This window comes from Dermacentor andersoni, unplaced genomic scaffold (assembly GCF_023375885.2).
Source record: "Dermacentor andersoni unplaced genomic scaffold, qqDerAnde1_hic_scaffold ctg00000039.1, whole genome shotgun sequence".
NCBI lineage: Eukaryota > Metazoa > Arthropoda > Arachnida > Ixodida > Ixodidae > Dermacentor > Dermacentor andersoni.
The window spans coordinates 2,449,287-2,462,769 of NW_027314752.1; the positions used below are offsets into that span (position 1 = coordinate 2,449,287).

General features: G+C 44.4%; 1 long non-coding RNA gene across 1 annotated transcript; it reads right to left on the reverse strand.

Moving 5' to 3' along the window:
- Positions 1-2,571: 2,571 nt before the first annotated feature.
- On the reverse strand, positions 2,572-9,023 carry LOC140214334 (uncharacterized). Its single transcript, XR_011891291.1, has 2 exons — positions 8,858-9,023; positions 2,572-2,738 (listed from the first exon to the last, which is right to left on the reverse strand). It is a non-coding gene; the product is annotated as an uncharacterized lncRNA (long non-coding RNA).
- Positions 9,024-13,483: the final 4,460 nt, after the last annotated feature.

Below are 13,483 nucleotides of genomic sequence, written 5' to 3' on the forward strand. Positions count from 1 at the left end.
TGCTAACCATAAAAATGAAAAATAAGAACTGGTTCAACTGGAGCTTTGTTCACAATCTTGGCGAACAAGGCTTTCAAGTGGGAGCCGAAGCATCTATCTTGTATGCCCGATCTTCATTTGCTTATTATTATTATTATTTGAATTCATCTAGCCCTAAAGAGGTGGCAATTTATTTCGAATACTACTCTTTGCATTTTGTTTCCATTGCTGAGTTTTTTCTTTTTTAAATAACTTCATGCACCACACAAGTACAACTCAAACATTTTCATTTTTTCAAGGACGTCACAACTAGTGGAAGGTATTCTGCACTAACATAATTATTTTGAGATTTCCAGTAAATATGTAGTCCTCATAAAAAGTATCTAAATAATTTTGGCCTAAGCGGTTATACATTAACCATGTAGGCTTCATCAACTTCTGACATCACTTGGTCTTGGCAAACTTGTGAGCTGACAAGTTTGAGCATGCAGTCACTTCCCTCCATATTTGTTTCGATGAAGGCTTGCCCTTTGGTGCTACTCTGGATCCACCCCCGTTTCCTGTGATGACCACTACGGGCTTCAAGGCACACACCCTCAGGAAGACTTTTCATGCACAAACCTGGTTCTTTCACACTTTTACTAAGACAGACATTGAAAGCAAGGGTGGCATAGCAGGCATGTTGGTTACAGAAGTACTTTATTAAATAGCTTTGTAAGTATTAATCTTGTGGACGTTTCCATATCCCCTTCTTCTGAATTAGCTGGGGGAGCATGTCTCCTTCTCATGCATACCCCAGCCCAGCCAATCAGAACTTCAGCAGTGGATGAAATGGACATTTCCACTAGGTGGACACGGAGTACATACCCTGTGCTCTGTCCTATCTTTCCACCCTTCTCCATGTATTTTACTCAGTAAACTACTGGTTCAGCATGTTGGCCACCTTAAATAGCTCAGCACTTAAAAGGTATACAATACAAATAAGGCACTGTAAACCCAAGCAGTTAAGCTGGCGATTGCTGCTGTTATGCACCATACAGGCCGACGCAATGGCTTCACTGTAGCTTTCTAAGTTAACTTTACTGAACTTTGAATTTAGAGAAGGCAGAATATAAAAACAGACTAGCATCTTTCTTATGTGCTTCACGCCTCTGCTTTTTTGTGTTACTAAAATAAGTATGTTGAACCTAAATAAAGGTAAAGGAAATTGTCACACTAATTTCATTTCACTGTCTATTTAAAGGTATAGCAAGATTTTTTAATTGCATTACAAGTTGTTACTTGTTTCGATCTTAATGTTCATTTCCCATACTCCAATTGAACTACAACTGTTCCCTCATCCACAGCTATCAAGGCCTTATGGGAACTTTGGAAGCTCTCTGAAGTGAGTAAATGGCTATACATTGCATTATTTCTTAATAGATTTTCGTGGCTGCCTTTAACCTCTGTAGTTCCTCATTAAAGCCAGCATCTCTCTTGTGACCACATTTAAAGAGCTTGTGGTAATGTATGCCTAACAAGAAAGATGGGTACTTTTTAGTGCTAATATGCTCTAAGTAAATTGTTTTATGCAAAAATTGCTGACATAATTGTCTGACAAATACTGCATCATGTTTGCTATTTTGCCTTCTGTTTCAATTTCACTGCATCTATACATTTTACCAGTGCATGAGTAGGGTTCAAGGCTGTTCTTTAAAATGCTCATGAGCACTTATCATGATCAGTTCCCCTTTTAAGTGGTTTTGCTGATGAGAATACAGGAATACAAGCAAAATTGACATGGAGCCAACATATCGATAACGTCTGCATGACTGCCTATCAAAAGTTATATCTTCTGAGAAAAAAAACTGGAACATGCATCGCGTAATGTAAAACTTATTGCATACACCACCTTCATTAGGATGATACTAGAATATTCAGCCGTTGTTTGGAGTCCCCATCAAGTGACGCTTAAGAGGAAGTTAGAAAGGATACAGAGTCTGGCGGCACGTTTTATTTGTTCGACATACCGAAGGAAGGAATCGGTCACGCTTATGTTACAGCGTTGCAACTTCTATCTTCTTGAGGTACGTAGGAAAAAATATAGGCTGAAGGTGCTTTATCAAATAATGCAGGATCAACTTTAGATTGTTAAGCTCAAATATCTACATGCTCCAGGCAAAAGATACCCGCGAACTAACCATGACTACGTCATAAAGCCGGACCGTACCAACAGTGATACATATCGACACTCATTTTTCCTGGATGCGATAGAAATGTGGAACCAATTGCCAAACGCTATTGTTAGCCTAAAAGATGTCACCGACTTTGAAAATGCTGCTGAGGCATATTTATGGGAGTTTTCGATTTAGTTTTGAAGTGCCAAGTGATATGTGCGACTTGATATTCATTGTACGTATTTTGATAAATGTCAGAAGTGTGCTGAACAGCATTCAAGTGAACATCTTATTTACTGTGAATTGACAAGTGTTAAGCAACTTTACGTACATTGACATTGTCCATATTTGATTTATGTAATTGTATTGTCCTCTCTGTTATGACCCTCTATGAGGGTTGACAGTATTAATAAATAAATAAATAGACAACGAGGAATGTGGGTAAGAACACTTTATTTTCAGCACACATGTTTTTTTAATGAACGGCTGTTATACTGCTAAAATCTGCACATTTAATAAAAGTACACTGCTCTGCTTCACCACTCCATGCTAAGTGCAAGTATCTTGTACCAGGAAGCCAAACCAAGACGTGGGATGTTCAGTCTGTGAAAATAAAAACAAGTTTGAAACATTAACATGCAAAAACTAAAGCACACTCAAGAAAATAAACACAGCACAGGAACATATCCAATCCAATGAATCAGAATTACCTTTGAGAGCAAATGTATAGTTTCTATGGCACAGTGAAGAAACCTTATTCCTCCGGCTTTTTTTGTGCGCGAGAAAATATGAAAGTGCATGCGTTCTCCCCATATTGTGTATCTGTCACCTTTTCACACACAACAAAGATGTTGTCTCAATGTGCCCAACTGTCTTTGCATATCCATTTCTCTGCTCTCATACCATGATACCTACAGTTAAAGGCTGTAGCAATGCTTAGCTTGAATGAACCAACACAAGCTACATGCACTGTGCTGTTGAACATGGCATTGTAAGTTAAGATTCATGCACAGCACATTCATGTGCTATAAACATTTGATTGTTATTGTAGGCGAGATAAATAAAAAGAAGGTATGTAAATAAGAATGTTCCCTAATAAGCTGTGCAGAAGTGCTCTCCCATTTGGACAGAAGCCGAGCACAGCTGCAGTGAACAAGAAGCCAACTTATACAGCATTTAAAATTTAGGTTCTAAATGTGCTACAGATTTTTTCTGAATTCATGGTCGAAAATCTAGGTGTTAAAGGTGACAAACATTTAAACGGGTCTCTATTCGGACTGGTAATGCTATGTGTCACCTAGTTTGATAAAATATGCCATATCACTGGTCTCCCAAGCTAAGGCTGCTGTCCAGTTGCAAGTGCAAATTACTCAATTATGTCTAGGGCACGTTTGAGCAAAAGGCAGCCAGGATTACTGTGCCATTGAGGTCTATTTCCTGACATCTTATTTCTTCTCAGAAAGCTACCTCTCTAAAAAAAAACCTTCACAACAGCATAATCCAAACCTTTCTTGAGAAAAGCCATCACACTGGTTCTTGAACACTAATTACACAGTGGCTCCTTGTGATGTAATGTTATGTACGTCAGCACCTTACAAAGTACAGGAAAATTTAATAATGGCAGCGTGACAGGTACACAAAAAAGTAAAGGGATAAAACATCACACAGGCTGCCATCAGTGTTCAAATCTTTATTTCAATGTGGATGTTTTTAGCAGTGAATACATGTTCTAATTAAACTGAGTCATAATATTACAAAAGCGAAGGGCAAGGGTCTTTACATTCTAAACTGACAAATGTGCTTTATTACGATTCACCACAATACAGGAGGTGTTTTGCAGTGGACGGTCACGTAAGGTTTTGGCTAACTACGGCGGGCGTGTCCTGCAGCGAGGCCTCTTGTGTATTGCAGTAAAGCGTATTATTGTGACAAGAGCTAACCTGGCATGTATGGCTTTAGCCAACAAAAGTTCTCAAGACATCATGCATCCTGCCGCGAAAATCTGCTTTGTTGAGAGTAGAACATTAGGTTCGTCGCTGACAGAAACCACACATTCCAGATTCACGTAAATCTTTCCCAATATTGGCATGCTTCACCGCAACACACAAATATGTTGCGGTGATAACGGTGGTCGAACAGGCTGGTGCAAATGTTTCGACAGGGGAGCGTGCCTTCATCAGGGCAACTGCTTTCCTTGGCAGTTTTCATATACGTGAGCCCCCCCCCCCTTCCCCCACTCCCAACAGGGGAGATTTAGCTGGACCTTTGCCAAGAAACGTACCAACAAGCGTTTGGTAGTGGCTGGCAGAGATGCAGGAGTCTAAAAAGCGTTGCGAAATTCGGTTCCGTAAGGTTAGCTTCACCGCAATACAAATATGTTAAGCAGTTAGACATACATCTTTTGCAGGGAATCATAGCAAGGGTACCTGGCCTTTGATGCAAAGCAGCTTCCCAAGAGGCACGCTAATCCAGTGGCTAGTTATGCAGTTTCCCGCATGCGAGTGAGTTCCCTGCGTTCGGTGGTTTCCCAGTGACATACAAAATGACATTGATTGACTGTGTTGTAAATGGGCGATGGCACTATATGCCAGGCACGTACCCAGGGGGGGGCCCGGGGTGGCCCGGGCCCCAACCCGAAATCCAGTGGCATACCCCCCCTCCTCACCCACGCCACCACTCCTCACACATTCCTAAAGCGCCGCCAGATCAATGTTGAGACTTGCCAGCTATTCACCGGTCAGCATTATGCTGCCTTTTTCACTCCTTTTAGATGGCGGTAGTTATCGGCATCTCTTGTAATGTGAAGGACAGTTTTCTCATAGATTCCGCACCCGCGCGATTAACTCAAGATGCATTCAGTTGTCACCATCGATTCAACCGTCACGCGCATAGCTGTTGCTTTTGTTAGTTCAACCTTCTTTGTTTAGGCTGATCCTGGGACCAGGAGAGGGATGCGGCTGTTACTCAGTTGGTCTGTACTCTCATGGAACGAGTTGCGGCCAGAGAAAACGCCAATTGCGTTTAACTTTTCCCTTTGCTTCATTATTTCCTTGAGTTACGGCTCGCCGCGACGCTGGCAGATGCCCGGAACCATATACACGTGATATGGGTTAGATAAGGTGGGAAATAAAATAATGTGAAAGAGCGTCCATCATGAAACCCTGCAATAACCCTTAAACCCATAAGCAAGATGACTGTCGCCCGTTACCTCGTCTGCTTTTCCCTAATTGTATAGCACTTTTCGTGCAAAATTGGCAACTGGAAACAAAAATCACAAGGAGTTTAGAAATTTAGCGATCTACTAAGGGAGAGAGCCAAGGCAACAACCAAACTGCAAGCAAAAGCGAATAATAAAAATGTTAACGGTTGTTTATGAGAATATTTATGGATCAACATCTTTTTATTTAAGAAGGAAGTAGAGAAAACGCCGCCGGAAGTGGAGAACAATTACTTGTTTTGAATGACGCTTCTACAGTTATCGGTCGAACCGCCTCACGTAGCCACTTCTCTGCTGTGCTTATGTGGGTGTTTTTCTAACCTTTCGCAGTGAGCGCAGTACGTCTAGAATCGCAGAGTCCTGTGCTCTATGCGGTTGTATGGGACTGGCGGCCGCACGGCGTTACGCAATTCGTGGAACTGTCAAAACTGATCAACAAGGCGAAAGTAACTGATATTCGAAACTATAACATGAGAAAGACTGAAGAAGCCATAAAAAATAAACGCAGCCTGAAATCAGTAAAAAAAGAAACCTGGCATAGGACAAACCATGATGTATGCACTAAAAGATAAGAAGTATAATATCATCAGCAATCTCGAAGATATAGTAAAAGCAGCGGAAAAATTCTAAGCTGACCTGTATACAGTACCCAGAGGAGTCACGATACCTCACTTAGAAATAGTAATGAAAAAGATACAGAAACTCTCTTATAACTAGCGATGAGGTAAGAAGGGCCCATGCAAGACAAGAAACGAAGAGCGGGAGGAGAAGGTGGAATAACAGTCGATATAATCAAAGATGGAGGCGACACAATGCTTGGAAAACTGGCGGCTCTTTATACGAAGTGTCTATCGACTACAAGGGTCCCAGAAAACTGGACGAATAACGACATTATACTAATCCACAAAAAAAGGAGACGTTAAAGAATTGAAAAATTATAGGACCATTAGCTTGCTCCCAGTATTATATAAAATATTTACCAATATAATCTCCAATAGAATAAGGGCAACACTCGATTTTGTCAACCAAGGGAACAGGCTGGCTTCAGGAAGAGATACTTTACAATGGATCACATCCATGTCATCAATCAGGTTATCGCGAAATCTGCAGAGTACAATAAGCCTCTTTATGTGGCTTATATAGATTACGAAAATGCATTTGATTCAGTAGAGATACCAGCAGTAATAGAGGCACTACGTAATCAAGGAGTACAGAACGCTTAGGTAAAAAGCTTGGAAAATATTGCTACATGCGTGTGGTATTTGTTTATTTGAACGAGGCGAGTGGGCGCCATCACCCCAGAAAAGAGGAGGAAGAACAAACTGGGCTCGCGCTGTGAATCTGACTGGTCAGCGCTGCAACCGTTGTTGTAAATATAATCTGTAAATAGTTTGTCGTCTTACTGACTTGTCCTTCGCGTAAGAATATCTACAGAGGTTCTACAGCTACCTTAATTCTACACAAGAAAAGCAGGGAGATACCTATAGAGAAAGGGGTCAGACAGGGAGACACAATTTCTTCAAAGCTATTCACTGCGCGCTTAGAAGAATTCAAGCTATTAAACTGGGAACGCTTAGGAGTAAAGATTGACTGCAAATATCTCAGCAACCTTCGGTTTGCCGATGACATTGTTCTATTCAACAACAATGCAGACGAGTGACAACAAATGATTGGAGACCTTAACAGAGAGTGTAAGAGTGGGGTTGAATATTAATATGCAGAAGATGAAGATAATGATAAATAGCCGGGCAAAGGAACAAGAGATCAGGATCGCCAGTCGGCCACTAGAGACTGTGAAGGAGTACGTTTACCTAAGTCAATTAATCACAGGGAACCCTGATCATGAGAAGGAAATTCACAGAAGAATAAAAATAGGTTGGATCACATACGGCAGACATTGCCAGCTCCTGACTGGAAGCTTACCATTATTATTGAAAAGTAAGGTGTGCAATCAGTGCATTTTGCCAGTGCTGACATATGGGGCAGAGACTTGAGAGCAAGTTAAGGACCGCGCAAAGAGCGATCGAACGAAGATTGCTAGGCATAACGTTAAGGGAGAGAAAGAGAGCGGTTTGGATCAGAGAGCAAATGGGTATAGACGGTATTCTAATTGACATCAAGAGGAAAACATGTAGCTGGGCAGGTCATGTAATGCGCCGGTTAGATAACCGTTGGACCATTAGGGTTACAGAATGGGTACCAAGAGAAGGAAAACGCAATCAAGGACGACAAAAGACTAGGTGGAGCGATGAAATTAGGAAATTCGCGGGCGCTAGTTGGAATTGGTTGGCGCAGGTCAGGGGTAATTGGAGATCGCAGGGAGAGGCCTTCGTCCTGCAGTGGAAATAAAACAGGCTGATGATGATGATGGAGGTGGTGCCCCCCCCCCCCCCCCCGAAAAAAAATCCTGGGTACGTGCCTGCTATATGCTGATGCAAAAGCGTCGTTTCGCTTTCGAAAACTGCGCTCGGCTAAAGAGAACACCTTGACTCGCATATGACCGAAGCAGTTGAACAGGAAACTACGAAATTACGTAGCTATTATGGAAGAAATCAACAGTTCAGAAAAAAATGGCCGTGTAAACATTAACTGGCTTACGAGGTCGACAAACCAACGGTTCAAAGCATCACAGCCACGTCCGAAATAGCGCTGAAGGCCGGCCAGTACACTTAGGCGCCTCGGCGCGCGTAATGTAATAGGAGACGGCAGGTCCACAAGCACATCATTAAGGAACACATATATGTCGGTGAAAGCGGTCACTCTTCAGTTCTGACATGCTTCACCGCGTAACACTAGTATACTGCGGCGAAGCTGACTTCAGGACGCCGATTTCTTCAACTCATCTAGCGAGGCAGGTCCGTTTATCACGCTTGGCAACGTTTGACATTTTCTGGATTAATTTCGTTTGTTCTTTTTAATTTTATTATCACAGTGACCCTGTATCACGCAGTAGCAGAGCTAGTGCCGCGTCTTAGCTGCGTTAGGAAAGGTAAGCGCGCATGCAGCAGGCACGGTGGCATTGGCTCTTGTTTGGAAACTTCAAGAGACGCTCTTCCGCGGAGCGATGCCATTTGTATCATTAAAAGAATGCAGGTGATGATTAAATGAGCCGCAGCAAAGCTGTAAAAAAGCAGTAGTAATGCTGTTCTAAGATCCTCTCGCTCGAGCGAGATGGTCTAGCTTAGAAAAAAAGCGCGATGTAACGCGATCTGACGGAACAGCTCGTCATGCCAGTGTTTTCTTACGTCCTCGTTCTTACGCGCACCCTCCCCTGAATCAGACTACTGAATGGTTCTGTGCACGCACTGACGATCCTGACGGAGGCAATACCACTCGCATGAGCAGCTCCATATAAGATGCCACGGCCCATTCCACATGCCGGCTGCAATTTGACGCGGCCATGAGGCAAAATATGCGCACAAGGTACCTAATGGTAACGCATCAAACAGCTCACAGCCCCAATCCTTTATTACACGCATATAGCGTGGAAAGATGAATTACTCACGCTTTAAGTGGGCACGGAATACGAACCGCTTCGCAGCGCAGCCGGCTCCGCAAGACAGACGCCATGGAAATGAGCGGATGTGACATCATGGGTTATAGCGGACGTGACGTCATGGGTGAACGTAGACATTTCGGGCACCTTTCGTCTGCTGTGCCCCGGGCACAGCAGACACGGCCGGGACACACGCCTGCAGTACGCGCTAAGAAATTTACTCCGTAGGACCTGTGCAGGGTCATATCACAGAACACCTATCGTCATATATTCAAAAAGAAAAAGCCCCCAGATTTTCTCTCTCACGCTCGCTCTTACTCGCGCCTGCGCACAGACGACTAGCGATCCCTCAAATGAACGTCTCCCGGGGAACGAGGGCACATAGACGAGAAAAGAGTGGCAGTAACGAAGGGGAGACAGTCAAGGGAGAGATAATACCATAAACCGGGGAGCTAATGTTTTCTATACTATTTTAGATATTTATTTTGGGGGAGGAGGAGTGAAAACTAGTGTAAGGAGAAGGGGATATAACGAAAAAAAAAAAAAAATAGGAGGGCGAGCAAAAGGCTAGATGGCGCCAGCCGCCGCCCGTTACAAAGGGTGTAGCTGCCATCCATCCATCCCAAATCGGACGGCGGCAGCAGGAGCATAAGTTTTGTTACAGTCAACAGTGTTTTCATAGAACAAACTACTTTCGAAGGAAACCGCAGACCGTCTACGGGCTTCCCGGAGTCTATTCCATTGCCAGGCCCTGTGGTCCCCGTTGCCCAGCTGCCGGTGCTAACTCAACGCGTCTGGAACGAAGGTGAGATTACTTCTCGGAGTTTCGCACAGTTACCTGCTCTTATGCTATTGTAGCGACAACCGCGTTGGCGAATTCGTGCGGTAGAACGTGGTCTCAAAATTTCAGCTAGCGCTGAACGGTTGCTACTGTCTCGCAGAGATCGCAGGATCATCTATTCGTACCTCCTATGAGAACTTCTGCAGTTTCTATGCGCTGCCCCGAGTTGAAACAGTAGAGTGCCACTGTTGGTAATGTGCAACATGCGTGTGCTTAGTCGCGATGCGACACCTCTCACGCGCCAACGCTTGCATATGCACTGAACTGTCACTGCTGTGAATCTTGTCTCACGGGTCTTTTTTTTTTTTCTCGACCTTTATGTGGTGACTATATGCCATGCGTACCTTATGTGGTTAATTGTCACGGGATCGTTGTGCTAGTGCACTCAGCAGAGGTTACTCACATGGCTGCATTTCTTTCCCTTACTCACTGATTAATAATAACTACTCTCATAATCAGAAAGTGGTTTTGGCACGTAAAATCCCATAAACAAACAACAATAATAAATACTCTAGCTGAAGCATCAGCACTTTCCATTTGTTGCTCTCATATAGGGACAGTATATTTCCTTCACTTAAAGCTTGTTAGCAGCTCTTATGTGTGAGCTGTGGAGTTGTCATGCTCTTTGTACGTGGTGAGCGAGCAGAGTAACAAATTTACTTCCCTCCTGCTGTTGCTTAAGAGTACTTCAAAAGGCAAACGTGCATAAGTGCACGAATCGGCTCATTTTACCCACGCCCGTTGCTTTCTTTGTTCATTTTATAATGGCACGTTTGTCCATACAAAGCAGAAAAGCTTGCAAGACACTTAAGCTTTGCCTTTGAGTGGAACGCAATAGCGTGAAATAATCTGACTGCTTCTCAACCTTCCTGGAAACTGCAGTTTATGCAACCGTAATGTTTTCGTTGAAACGCTGGCGGCAAACGCTATACATGAAGACGAGCTTTCTGGATCGTTTTTTCTTCTTTCCCCCCAATGGCTGATGTCCTGGATGTGCGGAGCCGAGCACCATCTGCATGGTGTCGCAAGGAACCGAGCGGGGCACGCTGCTCCTACTAAGACAGACTTCAGATGGCATCTGGAAAAGGGGCTTAAGCTTCTGCATAACAGAATTTTTTCTAGTATATTCGAATTACAGTCCGACCCTATCATGTCGGTAGGTTGTGTGTAAGTCGTAGTTTACGAATTTTTTAAAACTTTACTTTGCAACATTCAATTAATTCGGTTACCCCTATGCACTATGCGGAGGGTCTGCGTGGTTTGTTTTCCGCGCCAGAGCCCCGTAACGCCACAATTATGTTGTCCACTGCCACCACCGCCAGCTTACCTGTCATCGTCCAACGCAACTACTGAAGGAAAACAAATGTATAGTACTCTGCAGACCACTGCTTGCTCTGCTGTCACTGCGAAGAAGCTGGTCTGTCTACTGCCGGTGCCCATACCGTTACTCTGGACTACGAGGGGTTGCTATGCACCGACGGCAAGGGGAACGGCCTCGTCATATTGCTGGATACTTTGACACCACCCAGTGGAGCCCTTGGCGAATGTATTGTTTGCCGTCACCAGGGCACTATCTGTAGCCGCAGCACCGACCATTCGCTGACCCAGCTGAGGGCCAATCTGTCGGCCCATATCTGGAAAACTAAAAGCAGGAATCGATGGAGATGCAGTTACTGTTCGTCGAACTGACGGAGGTCCTCTGCCGCTGCCCAAGACGCAGAGAATACTATCTTGACGCCATATCAATGAGGCGCCGCCGTCTTGACAAAGCCACGAAGCAACGACTACACCCACAAATGAAGACACAGAAGCCGGTGACACAGGAGCCAAATACCCCTCCGACATGAGTGGACTCATTGCCGCCCAGTTGAAAAAAGTTTAGACTGCATGGGAAGGCCCTCAAATTTGGGCTGCCAACTTGAATTGTGCACCGAGTAACACTGACTGGAATCTGCATGGCAGGAATTACAGTTCATGACCAAACCTACCCTGTGATGTTCATTGTCCTCCAACAGTGTTTGTGAGACGTAATTCTCAGCATGGACTTTCTGAACCAACACGGTGCAATCATAGACTTGAAGTTGATAACGCTATTAGAATATCAAGTGATACCGCTGGAGAGTGCTCCTAGTCATCATGCCTTGAATGTGCTGAAAGGTCAAGTGAGCATCCCGCCTCGCTCCAGCAGTGTCATTTTCATTGGAACCAAAACAACCGCAGACGTACAAGGCATCATCGAGGGCGACCAGTGTCTACTGCTTGACTGTGCAATTTGCATTGCAAGAGTGATCGCTCGACGGCACGGAGGAAAATGGAAATTGACGCTGACAAACTTCAGCGGGGAGCTCAAGCACATCAACAAGGACACAAAGATCACATACATAGTGGAAGTTGCAGAAACTAGCAATGCGTTTGTCCTTCCGGATTCTGCCACATCTACCTCGACGGCCATACCTTCCCGAACCAGTCTTTGACATAAATCCAAGCCACCCCATGAGTAAGCAGCAACAGCTCAAGGGCGTTCTCCGATGATAAAAAGACAGCTTTTCGACGTCATCGAGGACTCGGCAGGCACCAGTTGCAAAGCGTCACATAACCAAACAGTGTGCTTGCCCACTCCGCCAGAGCCCCTTAACGCATTTAGACGCGAGAGTGTGAAGCTATAAGGCAGCATGTTGACAAAATGCTGCATGACGACATCATCCAGTCGCCGAGAAGCCTGTGGGAATCTCCTGTAGGCTTATTGAAGAAGGACGGAGCGCTACGTTTCTGCGTCAATTATCATCAACTGAACAAGATCACAAAGGATGTATACCTCCTCCCACAGATAGAGGACGCATTGGATCGGCTCTGCAACGCTTATATTTCTTGGCCTGTGTGCTGATTACAGGCTCTTTGTAATGGACTCTCAAGAATGGCAGGGCCATTAACCTATCTCACAAAATCCGACGTCGACTTTAGATGGGAAACACGGCAAGAAGTGTTTCAGGAGCTGAAGCTATGGCTGCAGTCACCACCAGTGCTTTCGCACTTTGACGAAGACGCCGAGATGGAAGTCATACTGACGCTAGTAGCATAGGCCTCGGTTTCATACTTGTCCAAAGGAAAAATGGAGTTGAAAATGTAATAGCTTAAGCTAGCCGGTCACTGCCAAAAGTGGAAGCGAATTATTCTGTGGCATGGAAAGTGTACCTTATGATCATTTACAGCGGCGTTTCGGCCTTCTGTATATAGCAGGCACTTTAAAGGAGTGCCACCATGCCTTGTGTTCGCTGGAAAACTTGAAGGATCCTTCTGGTTACCTAGCTCGATGGAGTCTGAGACTTGGGCATCACCGTAGACTGTAACTCCAGACTGAAGCATTCTGATGCTGAATGCCTGTTGCATGCCCCAACAGCCCCGCCACTGCAAGACGAATTGAATGATTGTACCTTCCTTGGAACAATAAGCCCAGACGACATGCGAAGCACCAGCAAGTGTACCCAGAGCTTAAAAAGCCTTGCTGAGTACTTGGAAGTCCAGGCTGAATTTGCCTCGAGGGTATTTAGGCACGGATCGCCGTTGTTTTCCTTGTGAAACAATGTCCTGGTGAAGAAATTAAGAAATTTCCCCAGCCCATGCAAACTACCTCCTCATTGTGTCCGCAGCACTCCAGTCAGAAATCGTGCTTGCCCTGCATGATTCAGATTTATTCAGAATACCTCTAAAGGTACTCTCGCAGGAGGGTATTACAGGGGGGGGGGCAGTAACGCATACAGATGTAACAAATGAGTAATAAGTAGAAACAAAAGTGG